We start from the raw sequence: 19,747 nt of genomic DNA on the forward strand, positions 1-19,747 counted from the left end.
TTATGTAATGCAGAAATATTTTTAGAATATTTAAACATTATGCTTTCAATTTATACTGGTAAGCAAGAAAATTTTAAAAGAAAAAATTGAAGCAGTTTAGAATATTTTGTGGTGAAAACAATTTTGGCTTAGTACAGTCACCTCCTCCCACTCCCTTATGACCAATAAACTTCAATTTTTAAAAAGTATTTGGAATTTTTCTTTTATCTATAGAAATATTTTCCAGTTTCTATTACAACTATTATCACAATTTGTCCAGGTATATTGAATCTCAGAAACATTTCCCAAAGATATTACATTCAACTTCATTTGACTTTACTATTAACTATTTGAACAATATAAAAGTAAAATCTCATTTTTAATGTGGCTACATACAGGAGTTGGGGGAATAATCACAGCATTCTTTTCCTTTGGCTTTTGTGTAATTCATGTGCCTGGTTATAATATACATCTTTTGAGAATTTATTTTTATATATTTATCTGTATATTGCCTTTTAGTAAAAGAACAATAAAAGAACAATTCTGTACATGAATTAATATTAAAACAACGGTATCCTAAAAAGAACTTAAAGTCCCATTGATTTCAACAGGGGAGTTAGACATATGTTGAACTTCCTCTAGTTCGATGTGTTTTGGATTTTATATGCCATTTAATAACTTTTTATTATGATGGAAGACGGCAAGTCATCAAATTTTAACATTATATCACATCTGCATCCTTTCCAAAACTTTGGCAGTTCTTCTGCAGCCAAAGAACTTGGCTGTAGTCCACAAAAGTTTATGCTGAAATAAAACCTTGCAAGTCTTTATGGTGCCACGAGATGCCTGTTTATTTCTGCTGCAACAAACTAACAGGGCTACCCTTCTGGAATCTGTTCTGTATAGTTATCTTCTGTTCTTATGTCTCATATAGAATTATCAAATGCCCAATCAAGGTTTGGATTTGATTTTGATATTTGGATTACTGTTGATATTTGTCATACAACATGTCTAGTAAATGAAAAAAATGCTTAATGTACTATTTGATTGGGACATAGAAATTTAGGATGCTAATTCATGCAACTAAGTAGAATTTATGGATTGTTTCCCAGTTCAGAAATTTAGATTTTCTCGCATTCAAGGCAAACTAAGCAGCACAACTAATGTGGCATTATGGTGCTGAAAGTGCAACATTAATGCTTTATATACTTTACTTGAAGAGTTTGGGTACCATGCTTTGAGGTAGTATGTTAAAAAATGTGTGTTTCAACATCAGACATGGTGAAAACCCAGAGAAGAGCAAAGGGGCCCAGAAAACCACACTTGGACCTTCCCATATTCCTTTCCTGTATGCAGCTTTTCACACTGCATAACAAGTTATATGTTTCTTGAGGGGTTTGAGCAGATGTGGTCAGAATGGGGAATTGAACTTTTCCCCCGGAGACAATGTTTTACTACAATGTTTTACTATCAAGTAATAATGCATGCTATTTTGTCACAGTGCATGATCAGCATAATTGGAGTGTGAGTTTTAGTGTCCTCTTCTTTCCAAAGGAGAAGAAGATTCAGTTTGACAACACCATTAATTTCTTGAGCCATTCTAACTCAAGGTGGTGTTGGAAGTAACAGAATATATTGCAGAAGGAAAAAAATTGACAAAACCTCTCTTTTCTCAGTTAAAGTTGTATATAAGGTGGAATAATGACAAAATCAGTTCTGCTGACATTTTACTCTAAAAAGAAAAACAGGATTTAATAGTCAATATACACACTGGGGCGGGGGCTTGTTAAAATGATGCCAGGATGAATATATCCAACATATTTTATACATAAAAGGTAAATAAACTGACCACGCTATTTTTTGTCAGTAGATTATATTTCTATATCTGCTACATGGGTATACTAAAATATATATATATATGATGACTAAAATAAAACTAATGTGGAATAGTGGCAAACACTGGAAACCTAGACTCAAATCCTCACAGCCATGAAGCTCTACTGGGTGATCTTAGGGCAGTCACCACATGTCCAACTCACCTCTTTTACAAGGCTATTGTGAAGATCAGCAACAGTTGTTGTTGTTATTGTTAGACATCAAGTCACAACCAGCTCATGGTGACCCCCCATGGCAAGAGACTGAAACATTTCAACCTACCTGAAAATTTCTTGTCTTCAGTGACGTAAAGTCATCCAGATTCGGTAAGTCATGCCTTAACTACAGGCAGGGCTATGCAATTTTTTTGCAAGTCTCTCCTGGTTGGATCGGCTAACCCACCAGTCTTAGTATAGCCCAGCTCTTAATAATTTCCAGTATGTATCATTCTTTTTCTTTCTGTTTCCTGGGTGGCAAGTGAATGCTGTTGCCCCACGGAAGAGAAAAAACTTTCACGTAGCTTCCAGTGTTTCATTCACTTGGGGAAGAAATCCAGATTGGTTATATACCCAAAGGGTCATCCAGGGAGAGATCATTCTTCCTTTCTACTCAATGACCTGCTGCAACACCCTTCTGCTGTAGAGCACCTCTGCAGAGTCCATCTGGTCAACTCTGTAATGCTTGACAAAGGTGGAAAGTGCCGGCCACGTGGATGCTCTGCAAATCTCTTCCACTGAAGTCCTTGTACAGAAGGCCACTGAAGAGGCCGCTGCTCTTATGGAATGAGCAGCGATGTTCCTAGGTGCTGGTAGGCCCTGTGCCTTGTACACCCTACTGAAGCATGTCCTGACCCAAAAAGCGACAGTTGACTTCGACACTCTTTTCCCTAGTGACAGGTTGCTGTGCAATACAAACAAGGCATCCGAAAGCCTAAAATTCTTTGTTCTGTCTAGAGCTCTGCATATATCTAACTTGTGCCAAGCCTTCTCTTTAGGTGTTTTGGTTTGGGACAGAAGGACAACAAAACCGCCTGTTCTTTGATGTCATACGGAGAAATCACCTTCAGTAAAAACAAAGGAAGAGCAGGGGTAGTTTGCCCTTGCCTTCCTTTGCATAGGAACCATTGGTGAAGTCCCATCAAAGTACTAATCATGGCTAAACCTGCTTATGAAGTCCCATCAAAGTACTAATCATGGCCAAACCTGCTTATTATTTATTTATTTATTTGATTTTTATCTCGCCCTCCCCACCAAGGCAGGCTCAGGGCAGCTTACAGAAGAACCAATAGGTAAGCAACAATACAAGTATTAATATAAAATACACAAATTATTAAAAACAATTGACAAAACGATGGCGGTATCATTACAATAAAGTGCATTTATCAGTCCATCCATTATTGGCAGGCTCAGGCTGGAGATAGATTGGCAACAGGCATAGATGATAACATGGCTCCTACCTAAATGCAAGGTGAAAGAGCTCCATTTTCGTGACCCTGTGGAACTGTGTGAGGTCCTGCAGGGCCCTGATCTCATCCGGGAGCTCATTCCAGTAGGTTGGAGCTGCCAAAGAAAAGGCCCTGGTCCTGGTTGCTACCAAGCTCTGATGAGCTTGGACTAGGCTGGGCTACTGAGGCTGATATTGTGAAGACAAACCTGGGATAAAAGTCACATGCCATTTGTAAAGTATCTCTGATATGTTTTGTTCTAAAAATGAATTATATCATGGTTTTGCTTTGGCCTTGCTTTTTACATTTGTATCCTGCCGTTATTCCAAAGAGGAAATGATAGCATGTGAGGTTTCTGTTTTTTGTATACTGTGAAGATAAAATTGAGATAAAAACCACATGCTACCCTTTGCTGTTTGGAGTAATGGCAGGATATAAATGTAAAACACAAGGCAGAAGCAAAACCATGATACAATTCAATTTTAGAAAAAACATGTCAAAGTTACTTTACAAAGAACACTTCCCCCTTTCAGTATTCCAAAGGACAATGGATCACCTAGAGGTGGGAGCTGTTGCAAATTCAATGCTCTGCCGACGAAAGGACTAGACAACCAAGGTCCACTCTGTGGCGTTCACGAACATCAACAGCATAGTACTTGATGAAGGTGTTTGGAGTAGACCATGTCGCAGCCCCACATATCGCTGACAGGGAAGCACCCCTCAAGAAGGGGTGGATGTAGCCACGGATCTTGTGGAGTGTGCTCACACAGGCAAAGGTAATGGGCGCTTAGCCAGCAGGTAGCACAGTTTAATAGTCTCGACAATTCATTTGGAGAGACGTTGTGCTGAGATCTTTAGCCCTGCAGAGTGACTGGAGTAGGAGACAAATAAATGATTGTTCCTCCTACTTGAACGTGTCCTATTTAGGTAAAAAAGCAACGCTCTCCTAACATCTAGAGTGTGGAGGAGACGCTGTTGTCCATCTTCCGGGTTAGGGAAGAAATTAGGCAATAAGATCTCTGAGGTGAAATTCGGAGACCACCTTAGGCAGAAAAGATATGTCAGGCACCAGTTTCACCCCATCCGGTAGGAAAACAAGGAATGGTGGGTCATGACGCAGGGCCACGAGTTTGCCCACCCTCCTGGCTGAGGTGATGGAGACAAGAAAGGCAGTTTTCCATGCTGCATGCTTTAGCTCGCAAGTTGCCATGGGCTCAAAGGGCCACCCCATGAGATGGCGGAGCACCAGCGGTAAATCCCACAAGGGTACTGGTGAACGGATTGGTGGGTAGAAGTGGAGGAGACCCTTCATAAATCTCTTTGAGACTGGGTGAGAAAAAACAGAAAAGCTGTTGAAGCCCGGATGGTAGGCAGAAATTGCTGACAAATACACCCTGATTGAGGAGTGTGAGAGGCCCTTCTCTGCCAGCGAGAGCAGAAAGTCTAAGACCTGGTCAATCCTGACAGAAGCCGGGGGGACGTCAGAGGGCTGTATGGAGGCCAAGAAGCGAGTCCACTTCCTACTATAGGAACGTCGCATAGAATCTTTCCTGGCATTGAGTAGCACAGTGGTGATTCTGTCTGAGAATGTTAAGTGTCCACGAGATAAGCTGTTAGCTTGAGCTTGTATACTTCGTGGAATAGCAGACCTCCTCCCTCCGCCAGAAGCAGATCCGGCACCTGTGGGAGGGGATGGTGCGCCTTGGCTAGCGAGAGGAGATTGGCGAACCAAGGTTGCCTTGGCCACCAGGGGGCGATCAGGATGCACCTTGTATGGACCCTCATGAGTTTTTTGGACCATCCTCATCAGCAGAGGCAGAGGTGGGAACATATATAGGAAGTTGTTGTCCCATGGGTACAGGAGTGTCTCCCAAAGCCTTGGGATCCTGAGCCGCCCTGCAGCAAAACAGGTTGCACTTCGAGTTGCACCTGGTGGTGAAGATGTCGATGTGAGGCGTACCCCACCTTTGAAACATGGGACATAGGTAGGTCCAGTTCAGCTCCCAGTCGTGACACTGAGAGAGACCCCTGCTTAGCAGGTCCGCATGCACATTGGTCTTGCCAGCGATGTGCGAGGCAATGGGAAAGATGTGCAGAGGCATGCACCAGGCCCAAAGGTCTAGGGCCAGGAGGCAGAGACTGCGGGAGACCGTTCCCCCTTGCCTGTTGACATAACTGAGGGCCGTTGTATTGTTGGTTAAGACAGTTATGCATTGTCCTGTGAGAAGAGGCTGGAAACATTGACAGGCCAGTTTGATTGCCAAAAGTTCCAGAAAGTTTATGTGATTCCTTGAGGTCACAGCATCCCACCTGTGACCGATGGAGATGCCATTGAGGTGGGCTCCCCAGCCCCACAGCAAGGCATCGGTTGTGAGGGTGAGAGTAGGAGTGAGAGGACGGAAAGGAATCCCCTCCGTCAGGTTGTCCGACTGCATCCACCATAGAAGGGAGTCGCGTGCCTCTTGTGGTGGGGAAAGACGAACTGATTGGAACATCTGAAGGGGATTGAAGTGCCAAATGAACCAAAGCTGGAGTGGTCGCATTCGCAGCTTTGCAAAGCGAAGGACTGCAGTTGTAACCGCATTAGGCCCAGAAGGCATTGAATCTGGAAGGCAGAGGAGGTATCTCGTAGTTGAACCTGTTCTGCCAGAACGGTCAGGGTTAGTGCCCTGTCCTGGGGCAGGAAAGAAAAAACCGAGTCCCTGGTGATCTAGAGGCACGGGTTCTATAGCACCCTTTGACAGAAGTGTGGCGACTTCTTCGAGGAGGAATGACGATGGGGGAGTGGTGACGACTAAAGGAAGAGGTGGGAGTTCCATGATTTCTATGGAATAGCCCTCGGCTACGATGGAAAGGATCCATTGGTCCAACATAATGGTGGCCCAGGCCTGCAAATAGGGATGGAGGTGGGTAGGGTCGTAAGAGGTAGACAGGTGGAAGTCAAAGGCCCTGCTGGCTGGATTTGGCTTGTTTCGGGCTGACAAGTTGCTGTCCAGAGCCGTATCTTTGTCTGGTCTGGTACTGCTGTCTGTTTGCAGACGGGGACTGACGTGGCCTGTAGCCCTCATCCGGTGACGGCTTAGCGTATTGACGTCTGGAGCCGTAACGAGACCAAGAGCAAGGATGAAAGGGCTTAGAGGGGGCAAAGACCCCCAGCGACCTCGAGGACTTAATGCTCTTATCCATGTCCTGGAGCGTCGAATCAGTGGACGCATGAAAGAGACCTTGGCCATCGAAAGGTAAGTCCTCTATGTACGCCCTAGGGTCAGCGGGGAGTGCGGTGGTCCTCAGCCAGGAATGCCTACGGAGGGCAACGGTGGATGACATTGTTTTGAAAAACATGTCCAAAGTATGTTTGGATGAATTAATGATTTGTTTAGAGAGCAGCAAGTCTTCCTTTTGCAGCTTCCTAGCCTCCTGACGTTTGTCCTCAGGTACCGAGGACAAAAGGTCGGTAAAGCGCTCCCAGAGCAGTACTGGTAATGGCAGATTCTTCTTCACATGGGAATGATCAAAACCTAATCAGCCTAATACTGTGACTCTCTTATCAAGGAGAAACTTGTGGAATAGTAACTGGAATGTATCCCACACACTAAACAAGATGGGCAAAGCCACAAAGCCCAATCCTACTTGCTCTTGCTAGTAACATTCCTTAAAATCTTTGGATTCTCTTACAACAAAATGCACTGCTATAATGTATGATTACTGCAAATCTAGTATTATGATATTGTGCAAGAGTGAAAGCAGGACTGCCCCAATATTCTTTGGGATACTGGTACTGCACCTTTATGCTGAAAGGTACGGTACAGTACACATGCACTGAAGACAAGGACTGTGCTGAAATGCAGGTGCAGAAGTGACAGTGGTCCCACTTCGTCAGCATTGTGTTTTGAGCTGGGTCATAGCCCTACAATAAAGGCTACCCAGGCTGTCTTCAGAGCAGTTGATCTGTGGTGGGTACAGAGAGGAAGGGGATAGATGAGAAAGTATGGGTAGAATCCTGAACTCTTTAGCATAGCCCTCTTTTATGATAGAGAGGATCCACGTTTATTTTGTAATGACAGACTGTCTGTGAACATGGTTAACCAGTCTCTGAATTTGAAGGACCTCATTTGGGGGAGGGTGGCAGTCCAAAGCCTGTTTTGGGGTCCTTGGGTCCTTCTGGAGTAGATCTAGGAAGAGGGGTAAGATGGTGTGAAGGTGGTTTGAGATTGCTGGGGGTTTATAGTTGGTCTACTTATGGTAAGCATTATATTGTTTAAAGAACCAGATGCTCAAAGCTGGAGGATGAGAAGTAGATTTGGTGGCATATCTATTTTTCTGGTACTCTCAAGGGCATTGGCAGTGGAGATGATGAAGAACTCTGAGCACTTGAAGAGTGGGTCTTCTTGTTGTTGTTCTCGCACAGTCGAGTCCGACTCTTCACAACCCCATGGACCACATCACGCCAGGCCCTCCTGTCTTCCGTCATCCCCCGGAGTTTGCTTAATTTCATGTTCATTGCATCAATAACACTGTCTAACCATCTCATTCTTTGCCGTCCCTTCTTCTTTTACCTTCAATCTTTCCCAGCATCAGGGTCTTTTCTAGTGAGTGCCCCATTCTCATTTGGTGGCCAAAGTATTTGAGCTTCAGCTTCAGTATCTGGCCTTCCAGGGAACAGTCAGGGTTGATTTCTTTCTTTCTTTTAAATCCCCGGAGGGATATTTTTTATTTTGCAAAACTACAAAGAAATATTAGGGAAGGGACTAAAACTAAGGAGAAAGGAAAGCAAACCACACTAAACTAAAACCCCAAGAGGAGGAGATCTTTTCACTGTTAGTAAAAATGTTAGTACTGTTAGTGTTAATATCACAATATACTTACTTATATTTTGCTTATAACAGTTCACTGTGTATATGTTATTTTATTAGTTGTTATGAGAGAAATCTCTGATCATCTTCTATTCTTCTCTTCAAAAGGGCATTTTCCAAGTCCTTCTGCCTTTACTTCGGCTTTCTGTCTCTGAAATCGTATACCACTCTGGCAGATCCTGCCCCCTTTTCTGCCGCAGAGTCCTCTTCCGTTCCCGAGGTAGCAGAGTCACTAGACTTCGTTTTCTCCTCTTTGGACTCTTCCTCTGTCCCCAGCTGGCATCTCAAAAATTCTTTAGCTTTAAAAGTGGAGTCTATCTTCTCTCTTGAGAAATCTCTGATCATCTTCTTATTTTTTGCTTCAAAAGGCCATTTTCCAAGTCCTTCTGCCTTTACCTCGGCTTTCTGTCTCTGAAATCGTATCCCACTCTGGCAGGTCCTGCACCCTTTTCTGCCACAGAGTCCTCTTCCGTTCCCGAGGTAGCAGAGTCACTAGACTTCGTTTCTTCCTCTTTGGACTCTTCCTCTGTCCCCAGCTGGCGTCTGAAAAATTCTTTAGCTTTAAAAGTGGAGTCTATCTTCTATCTTCTATCGTTGATCTTAAAGATGACATATTCCGAAACTGCCCATCTGTACAATATCCCATTTGTTTGAAGAAAAGAAATTAGGTCCTTGTAATTTTTCCTCTTTTGTCTAAATTCAAATGGAATGTCCTTTAAAGTTGTGATGGTTACATTTCCCATTTTCAGTGGAGTTGCTGAAGTTGCTTTTAAAATGGTGTCCCTAGTTTGTCTTCTTGCAAACTTGACCACTATTTCTCCAGGTAGGCTATTTTTAAAAATGTAATTGGAGTATGCCCTGGAGTATGCTCCCTTTTGGGGTATATTAGGCATAAAATGTGACATTTAGATTATACAAGGGGCGGACCCGCGATACTCGCAGGGGGGAGGGACCTCCACACATGAGGCAGAGGAGGAAGCAGCAGGAGGAGGTAAGTCCCCCCCATTCTGCCGGTTCCTCCCCCGTATCCTCCACCCCACCGCTCGATCTCCCCCCTCTAGCCTTCCCCCCCGGCTCCGAAGCGAGGGCCGAGGGGCTCGCCGCTCGGCCCTCGCTGCTCTTCCCCCCCTCCCGGCTTGCCGCTCACCTCACTGCTCTCTTCCCCCCCGAAGTGGCAGCGAGGGAGTGTGCAGAGCGTTCCCTGCGCATGGGCAGGGGACGCTCTGTCAGTTTCGGGGGGATTTAAGTATCCCCCGATATTTTTTTAAGTGTTTCAGATTTTTGTGCACACCTGGGGACCGCCCGACGTGTGCACAAAACTCTCCCTCCCCCCCAGGTGCCCCCGGTGCACGGATTTAGGTATCCGCACACCAGGGGGCGACTTCGGTATTAGTATATAGATTTAGATATTTATGCTGCATGGGGGGGATGATCCTTAATAAAAAAATAGGTCTAAAGCCAACTCTGAATCACAGAACTGCTTTTCTAGTTCCTGAATTCTGGCATTACTTAAAACTTTGAATGTAACATTTTATAGAGAAGAAGAAGAGAAGAGATTGGATTTATACCCCGCACTTCACTACCCAAAGGTGTCTCAGAGTAGCTTACAAACTCCTTTCCCTTCCCTTCCCCTCCCCACAACAGACTCCCTGTGAGGTAGGGGGGCCCGAGAGAGCTCTTGACAGAAACTGTTCTTTTTCAAGAACAGCTCTTATCAGAACTACGGCTTGCCCAAGGTCATCCAGCCAGTTGCACGTGGAGGAATGGGGAATCAAACCCGGTTCTCCCAGATTAGAGTCCGCGCACTTAACCACTACACCAAACTGGCTCTTATAAACAGCTCTTCTCAAACATTAAGTAATTATGAGGTCCAAGGTATAAGAGTTAAGGTGTTGGACCAGGATCTGGGTCACCTGAGTTCAAATCTCTCCTCTGCAGTAAAGCTCACTTGTTAATCTTGGGCTAGTCACTCTTTCTTGGCTTAACCTACCTCAAAGAGTCACGAGGATGAGATGAGGAAGAATGAACCATGAGGGTAGGATAACAATGCACTAGAGAGATAGAAGTAGATTCATCCTTTAGTGCTGGAGGCTTGTCCAGCCACCATCTGCTAACAGATATCTTGAAGACTTGCAATAAGAACATCTGTTTTTAATATCACAGAATGTCATTAGATACTTGTTCTTTTCCCTCACAGTTCTTCTATATTTTTGGTTGCAAAGGCATTAAAGACCCTTCATTAAACAAAAAGAATGCAACTACTCTAGATTTCATATGCGCAGTTTACTCTGCCAAGCCAACTCTTATTCATGCATTTTTGCTGACTCGTATAAAGTTAAATTGCTATGGGTCTGCACTCTCTATAGGGAGCAAAGAATAATATTGTGCAATTGGAAACTTCCTTTTCTGTTGCATTTAAACAATGTTTCTTTGCAATTTACCACAATCTAAGATTCCAGTTTCTTTTGTGGTCATAGTTTCCTTCCAACCATAATGACAAAGCCCTACCAAGTGAGCATCTATAAAGTTTGCTTCTACTGTCTGCTGTTAAAATATGCAGAAGGAAAAATGAATGGAAATTCCAGTAATTATTAACATAAAATACATAATGCTAACAAATTATTAAGTGAGATGTGATTGCAACTGTGAGGCATAATTTCTACCATACACATTGGACTGTTTCTTGAGCATACCACAGTAATTTGGCAGAGAAACCTATGGCAAAATATGCAGCAGCAATTTTGATAAAGAGATAAAATTCAGGGGTGCTTTAAAGCATATAGCACTTTTGGCTTCATGATGTTCTATTTCATTATTTATTGATTTTATTTTACAAAATTTATAGCCTGCCTTTCTGCCCTCATTAAAGCCGCCAACACTCTTATTGCCTGGTAACCAGTGGTCTGTTAACTAGTATAATTTTACAGATTGTTTCTTGCTTAACCTGGTTTTCTAGGCATATAGAACTAGCCTGAGGATGGTGTGCCTTGTGGAAGGTGATCACATAATCTCCCTTTTGAGCTGGGCCCACCATGTGATTGGTCAATAGTACACAAGCCTGTTCACATGATTTTTCCTATTCACAACAAGAGCTTCTACAATTGGTCATTTACATGAAGGTCCTGACCTGCATGGTGAAGAGGAGGAGCTGGTACCAAGTTATCACCATGATATTTTGGCTCTGGATCCTAGTAAATGTATCAGCTGAGCCTGACTCCATCAGTTCCTCATTAGCTGAAAATACACTTTATGAGCCCATCTATAAGGATGCCCATAAGAAGCACTGTTAAATGTTAGCACCTTTTCCATTCTCTGTGGTTTTCAAAATAGACATAAAAATAACAGGATGGATGAAAAAGTTTAGTGCTCACTACATACTAAAGTTTACAACCAGATATCAATAGGACAGCAATGGACTATAAGACTGGAGATGTGACATCTTTAAATTTGTTATAGGTTATCTCTCAGAATGTTTCAAATGCAATATACCACATGGGTTTGGCTACATGAGACATTTTCCTGGATCTAAACACATAGTACTATCCATTTATTTATACAAGAAGAACAGAACATTTTCACCAAACACAGATGTGCTGTGCATTAATATGGCACGATGAGTAGTACCTTGACTACTGATTAAAAACAGCAGGTTGCTTACCTGTAACTGGTGATCTTTGAGTGGTCATCTGTGCATTCACATCTCTGGGATATAGTGCGCCAACCTCGATTGGTTCCTCTTGAAAAGCGAAAGGGATTTTCATGCCCGCTCCCCAGTCACGCGCTAGCCCCACTGCGCATGACTAAGGGAGGGGCATGACAATACTGCCAGTTCCTTCTGACTGCTGCCATCAGTCTCAGAGCAATAAAAAAAGAGAGGACCGAAACCAGAGGGGAAGGAGGGCGGGTGGTGTGAATGCACAGATGACCACTCGAAGATCAACAGTTACAGGTAAGCAACCTGCCTATCTTCTTCGTGGTCTCTGTGCATCACACCTCTGGGAGATTAACAAGCAAAAACAAGCCTACTTGGAGAAGGGAGCTGAAGGTCCTAGACTTGTGCCGCCTGCAACACTGCCCATTCCACCACAGAACGCTGAAGACGCACATCCAGGGCATAATGCTTCACAAACGTGTGAGGGGTAGCCCAGGTTGCTTCTTGACAGATGTCAGTGAACGATGAACCTCTCAGGAAGGCTGTAGATGTGGCTACTGCCCGGGTGGAATACGCCCGAAGCGGGCCCGGAAGTGGCCTTTTGGTCAGCAAGTAGCACAGTTTAATGGTCTCCACAATCCACTTGGATAGATGTTGTGAAGAGAGTTTCTTCCCCTGTACAGGTGTGCTATAGGAGACAAACAAGGCTGGTGACTGACGGAATGACCTTGTCCTATCAAGGTAGAAGAGTATGGCTCTCTTGACGTCCAAAGTGTGAAGACGGCGTTCCTCGTCGCTCGTAGGGGACAGGAAAAACGCTGGAAGAGCAATGTCAGTTGGCAAATGGAACTTGGAAACAACCTTGGGCAGAAAGGAGACATCCGGGGCCAAGGTGACACCATCATGGTGAAAAACCAAATACAGAGAATCGCAACGGAGTGCAGACAATTCACTCACTCATCTTGCCGAGGTAATAGCTACCAGAAAGGCCGTCTTCCACAAGAGAAGATGTAGACTAGACCCATGGGCTCAAACAGCTTGCCTGTTAAGTTGGACAGTACTAGAGGTAAGTCCCAGGAGGGAATTGGGTCATGATTCGAGGGAAAAAGATGAGTGAGACCTTTCAGAAACTGCTTCATTTGTGGGTGAGAAAAAACGGAATAACCGTCCACCGCAGGATGATTGGCAGAGATGGCAGCCAAGTAGACTTTTAAGGAGGAACAACTAAGACCCAAATCGAAGCGGGTCAACAGGAATCCGAAAATTACCATCATGTCTGTAGGGGGCGGTGGTAAACCCAATGACTCAAGGTAGGTCAGGAATTTCTTTCACTTCCCTTCATAGGAAGCACGTGTAGCTGGTTTACAACAGTTCAACAGAACAAGATCTATCCTGCTTTTAAGCTGTGCTAGAGGATCCTCCACGCTGTGAGCTTGAGGTGTGGTGCATTGTGATCAAGCACTTGGCCAGTGCGGGAACCAGTGCTGACGTGGCCACCATGGCGTCATGAGGATGCACCAAGGTTGCTCCTTCATGATTTTGCTTAGCACTTTGGTAAGCAGAGGGATTGGTGGGAACAGGTACACATGTCTGTGGGACCATGGGAAAAGGAGGCCGTCCCCCAGAGACAGGGGGTCTTGTCCAATGCTCCCTCTAAGCTCTGGAATCTTGTGAGCAAAAACTCCACTTTGTGAGCGACTGGCATTAAAGTTGTGAGCGAGCAATTTGGTTGCTGCAGAAATTGGTTTGCTCTGGAGCCCTCCTTCCTGAGCTAAGACAAAAATGTGTGAGCCGGAGGCTAAAAAACTGTGAGCTAGCTCACACTCACTCAGCTTAGAGGGAACACTGGTCCTGTCCCGCCCTGGTACAGAACAGGTGACACTTCGTGTTCTGGCACGTCGCAAATGCATCTATTTCTGGGTAACCCCATCTGTTGAAAATTGGTTGCAGGAAATCCCTGTTGAGTTCCCACTTGTGGAGGGATGTGCCTCTCCTGCTCAGAAAGTCCACATGCACATTGAGCGACCCGGGCAGGTAAGCTGCAATGATGAACACGCCCCGGGAGTGGCACTTGGCCCAAATCTTCAGGGCCAGTCGACAAAGTCCCCTGGACACTGTTCTGCCTTGCCGGTTCAGGTAGCACACTGCAGTGTTATTGTCGGTCAGGACTGCCACCGTGCAGTGAGCCACAAGGTGGCGAAAAGACCTGAGGGCATATTGGATGGCCAACAGTTCCAGCAGTTCCAGGAAGCTGATGTGTTTGTGGGCCACATGTGGTTCCCATTTGGCACCCACACACAGACCTTGGAGGTGCGCCCCCCATCCCCACAGGGATGCATCCGTGGTGAGGGTCATTTCGGGGCTGGGTGCAAGAAATGGGGCTCCCTGAAGGAGGTTTTCTGGAGTTTCCCACCACTCTAGGGAATTCAGCACTTGTACAGGGAGCACAAACTGTTGAGATAGGGGTTGCCACTGTGGATGGAACTGTTTGAGGAACCACAGCTGAAGTGGTCTCATCCGTAGCCTGGCGAAGACAAGTACCACTGTGGTGGCCATCAGACCTACGAGTCGTTGAATCTGCCTTGCTGACACATCTCCCTGTGTCCTCATTAGATTGATGAGAGCTATAATGTCGTCCACCCTTTTCGGAGGAAGAAAAGCTCAGCAGACAGTCAAATTCAAGATCGCTCTGATAAATTGGACTCTCAACGAAGAAAGGAGCATTGACTTTTTTCGGTTCACCCTCAGACCCAGCGCATCTAGGGTGACCAGCATTAAATCAATATGGTTGAGCAGAGTCTCTCTGGAGCTTGCTATCAACAGACGTCGATGTACAGAAAGATCCGCGCACCCTGAAGACAAAGGTACGCCATGATGACAATCATTTTTGTAAAGACTATGGGTGCTGTTGGGAGCCCAAAACGGAGGGCTTTGAATTGAAAATGGCCCTCTGTGACCGCAAAACACAAAAACTCCCTGTGAGATGGGTGGATAGTTATATGGAAATATGCATCCTGCAAGTCCAGGGTTACCATCCAGATGCCTTCGTTGAGAAGGGGAAGAATGCTTTGCAATGTTGTCATTTGGAATTTCTGATAGGAGATAAAACGGTTGAGTCCCCTGAGGTCCATAATAGGACAGAGGCCTCTGTCCTTTTTGGGGACCGTAAAATAACGGGAGTAAAACCCATGGTAATGTTGTGCTATCGGGACTGGTTCTATAGCGTCCTTTTGAAGAAGATTCTGGATTCCTTCCAGGAGCGTGCTGGATGGCGGAGTAAGTATGAAGTGATATGATATGATATTTAGCTACATGTTTATGATTACATTTAATCATTTAAGTTCTAATAAAAGTATTCAAATAGAAAGAAAACAAATGCATTTTTGGTTATTATATCACATCTGGATAGTAATACTAATTCATTAAATGTCAACATAGGCAATCTCAGATCGTCACTTAGATTTCTTCTTATCTTTACTTTTCTTCTTCTTTTGCCAGGGGAGATTTAATTTAAAGGTTCTGGGAGCAGCTTTTCCTAGATCGGAATCAGAGTCAGAGTCAAAAATTTCAACCAAAGACACAGAAGAAGCTGTAAAAGATGAACTAGCCATACCAGATTTCTGTTGTTCGCTGTTTTTTTCCATTGCCTTCCCTTTATCTGCTCCATTTCTTTGTTTATTCGGAGTTTGTTGTTGTTTAAGAAAAAGAAAATAATTAATAAAGAGCCAATCTTTTCCTTCTTCTCATTAAAGTTGAATATGTCCCTCTGGAAAAATCCATCTGTACTGGACATTGTTCTTTTGAAGAAATGCTGTAATATTTTTGTATTGCTTCCTTTTCTTACGTAATTCATATGGAACATCTTTCAGTATTTTTATCTCCTCTTCTTGAATTTTAACTGTTGTAGCTGCGGATGCTTTAAGTATTAGGTCTCTTGTTGATCTTTTTGCAAATTTCACAACATTTTCTCCTGGGAGATTATTATTTTTTACAAACTCTGAATAGGTTCTGTAAATCATGTCAATGTTTGTTTGTATTAATTCAGGTTTGTTATTGATCAAGGGGGCCATTGCTTCGCTTATACTTTTCATCCTTTTTCTCAGGAACCCCTTGAAATCTCAGGACATAGATCTTTCCACTTGAAGTTGTAATATTTGTTGTTTTTCAGAAGCTCTTTCTTTTTCTGTAATGTCCATTCTTTGATCTATTTCTTTGGTCTTGGTTTCAACCTTTTTTATCTTTGTTTTGCCTGTAGTTTCCTTAAGCTCTTTCTGTAAGATATCAAATTTCTGATTGAGATTCGTCAGCTGGTCCAGCAGAGGGCGCATGGCTTCAGAAATTGCAGTGGCTATCTTGGTGGTATTTTCTGGTCTTGTGACTGGTGATGCTGTGCTGGTATTTCCTGCAGAACCTCTGCCTCTGGACACCATTTTCCCCCCTTGCTGAGACATTGTTTATATTTTGGTAAGAGTTCGTAAAAGTTTTAAGATTTTTCTATGATGTAGATAATTAGTCCAGATGGATTCCGCTTTACAAAGGGTGGCTTTTAATAGCTTAAGCCCGGCATGCTTGTCGTTTACGCTGAAGTTTTACTGCTGGGTAGGGTTCTTCCTCTGCGAGTCCCCCCCCTGGGACGCACATGGTCCGTATGTGCAACGGCAGGCCCAGGCCAGCCTATTTCTAGGCAAGCATGAGATGCAGAACAAAGCAACACAACATACAGCAATCCCTGAATACATATTGCATAGGTATTCATGCTAGAGACACACATAAGCAGCATCACCACTATACAGAAATACAAACATAAGCTCATATCGTTACAAGCTGCTATAGCAGCTCTGCACTGTCCTGCTGGCAGAGGTTTAAACTGCATTATCTGTTCCTGTTCTCTGTAGGTTGTAGAACAGGATCATTTAAAAGGGCTCTTAAAATGAATTAACTGAGCTGATCAGATTGACTTACACAGCTTGTTCGCCTGTTTCCCTGAAATATATTAAACTAGGAATAAGGCCCATTGTGGAAATAAATAAAATGAGCTCTAGAAAGAGGCTCTGGGAGAGTGCCCCAGCCTTGGGCACTCAGGACCAGTTCGCTGTGGTGACCTCAGCAGGTTATAATGACACAGAGTCCACCATTTTCTCCAGGGGAACTGATCTGTGCCATCTGAAGAGCAGTTCTAATTCTGCATGATCTCCATCCCTCCCCTGGAGACTGGCAACAATGGTTCCCCATGAGAGAATGGCTGGTTTGGAGGGTGGAGTCTATGACATTGTACCTGTCTGAGGTTCCACCCCTCCTCAAACCTCACCCTCTCCAGGCTCCACCCCTCAAATCTCCAGGAATTTCCCAACCTGGTGTTGGCAACTTGATCTCCCTTCCTGCCAACCGTCAACCTACCATTATCTGCCCCCTGGCTTCAGCTTTCCATTTATTTCCCCTCCCTCCTAGAGAACAGTTGTAATTCTGAGTGATCTCCAGCCCCCACCTGGAGATTGGCAACAATGGTTACCCATGAGGGAATGCCTTGGAGGGTGGAGTCTATGGAATTGTACCTGTCTGAGGTCCCACTCCTCCTCAAACCTCACCCTCTCCAGGCTCCATCCCTCAAATCTCCAGGAATTTCCCATCTGGAGTTGGCAACCCTATCAGGAGTGGCCCCAATGAGTTTTCTCCGAAAGGCCAAAACAGGTGTGGAAAGGACCTTTTAGTTACAGAACCTGGTTGCCTAGCAACAGGCACTGAGGAGAAAGCACAGTTACCACCTCTGATTAGGGAAATACCTGGAGATTTGGGGGGTGGATCCTGTGGAGGGCAGCATTGGGGCGGGGATGGAAGGACTCAGCAGGGGATAATGCCATAGGGTCTATCCTCCAAAGCAGCCATTTTCTCCAGGGGAACTGATCTCTGTCATCTGGAGATCAATTGTAACAGCAGATCTCCAGGTCTCACCTGGAGATTTGCAACCCTAGGGGAAACTCAGCCGCACAGCAGGGGGTTGAAGAGAATGGTTTGATAGTCACTGGCCCACCTCATTAGCCAGCCAGCCATGGTGGAGCCAAAAAGGAGTGAGAGGCGTGTTAAATTTATTGTGACAGGAAAGTGGCCAAGCGGGGGGTGTTATGCTGAAAGTCTTTTTTTTAGTCACAGAAGCAAGCTTGGTTGTTTGGTTGCCTACCAACAGCCACTGAGGAGACAGTTAGTCACAGTTAGTCTCATACAGGAGCCAAGAGAACTGTCTTCCTCAGGAGAGAGTCCAGCTTTCCAGGAGCTGCAGCTCATTTCCTCTAGGCCAGACCCTCCCTGGCGCTGCCGCCACTGCTGAAGGAAGGCAGGGGAGCCTTTGAAAGACACTGGGCAGCCTTCTCGGCGGTGCTGGCCTTGTGGCCGAGGGAGAGGGGCCGCAAGGGGCAGCGAAGGTGAGTGCTTCCCCTGCTTGCCACCGCTCCCTAGGTCTGCCTCCTTCTCCCCAGCGGAGGGGTTGCCGCTCTCTCAGCAGAGCGTCCATCCCCTTCACCGGCTCCCTCCAGACTGAGGGTGAAATGCTGCCCGCCGGCTTGGTGGGCGGGGCTGAGCCAACGCAGCCACGGGATTGGGAGACTGTGAGAGCGGCATCTCAGCGGGCCAAAAGCTGTGGAAGCGTGTCCAGGAGGGACACCAAAAGTCAAATAAATATAAGGAGAGATACTGGTTTGAGACTGTTGTGAGTAGTGCACTGCATTATGACCCTGGTTTGCAGGGGCAGAAAGGGAGGCCAAAATGGCCCTGGAAAAGGGTCATGCCCCTTTCTGCTGCCACACCCCCATGAGGTGAAGCTGGCCACCATTGTGCCTGTGTTACACTTCCATGGCCTAGATGTGTTGGGGCCAGCAGGGAACAATACAGGTGCTGCCGGAACAGGTTGAAGTAAGGTGCCACTGTGTCCATCTTCCTCTTCACCAGCCAGTGGCACCCACTGTCCTCCTCGCCAGCCCCACTGTGCGGGTGGGTGGGCTTAGAGCAACAGCCTACCACAATTTCCTCCAGTAAAGTAAATGGCCAATCTGCCCCTGCTGGTTTTATTTTTTTTGTAAACATTATTCATGCAAGCCACTGTACGTTTGCGACGGCTGAAGCAAAACAGCATTTTTTATGAATAAAGGTTGTGGATGCAGAAATGACAGGATATATGTCTGAAATATGCACTGTTTATGGAAGGTCACCTAGTAGTCATCATGCATGATAGTATACACATGAGATACATAGAATTTGATATACAGCAATATACTCATGGTGTGAAAAACCTATCACATGAAAGAATGTAAGAAATGGGGCATAGATATGTATAATGGACACCAATCAAATGGCTTTTTAAATTCATTTCCATGCAGGCTCACTCCACAGTAAAAAAAACCTGCTACTATGTAGCAGCTCAGTAGATATATCAAGGGAATTTCTCCATGCCACCAAAAACCTCATGCTGCTTACAACATTCACACAACTTTACTTTGCATAAAGCAGAGGAAAGTCAGAGACATTTGATATTGCCAGGAATTGCTGAATCTTGCTCAGTGCATTCAAACTACATTAACGTCTTGTAGGTAAATGCAAGCTCAGAGTTGCTTGCTCTTGAAAACTAATCACATTTTTAAAACAATTAGGCCAAGATTGAAGCACCATTAATCTAGGAAAAGTTATGCATTTGTCCTAATATCTCCTTTCACATCCGTATCTTCCTTTCATGTTCTCAACAGCAATTATGGAAAGTTAAATTACTGTGAACCCACAATTTAAAAGGATTTCCTTTATCTGGCTTCAAACAAAAGAACAGTCACATGTTTTATTCTGTTAGCTATATTTATCATTTCTGAAATCTAGAGCCAAAGAATACCAACGGCAACAGTCTGGAAACAAGCCAAACATGAGTGCACCCTGTTTGGCAGAAAGTAAACTAGTGGATCATGCACA

General features: G+C 44.7%; 1 protein-coding gene across 1 annotated transcript in view; it reads right to left on the bottom strand.

Moving 5' to 3' along the window:
• CENPP (centromere protein P) overlaps positions 1–19,747 on the bottom strand; it is a 236,413-nt gene that overhangs the window by 46,186 nt on the left and 170,480 nt on the right. The gene's annotated exons all lie outside the window — the stretch shown is intronic.

The sequence above is a fragment of the Gekko japonicus genome, unplaced genomic scaffold (assembly GCF_001447785.1).
Source record: "Gekko japonicus isolate JY-2015 unplaced genomic scaffold, Gekko_japonicus_V1.1 scaffold354, whole genome shotgun sequence".
Lineage (NCBI taxonomy): Eukaryota > Metazoa > Chordata > Lepidosauria > Squamata > Gekkonidae > Gekko > Gekko japonicus.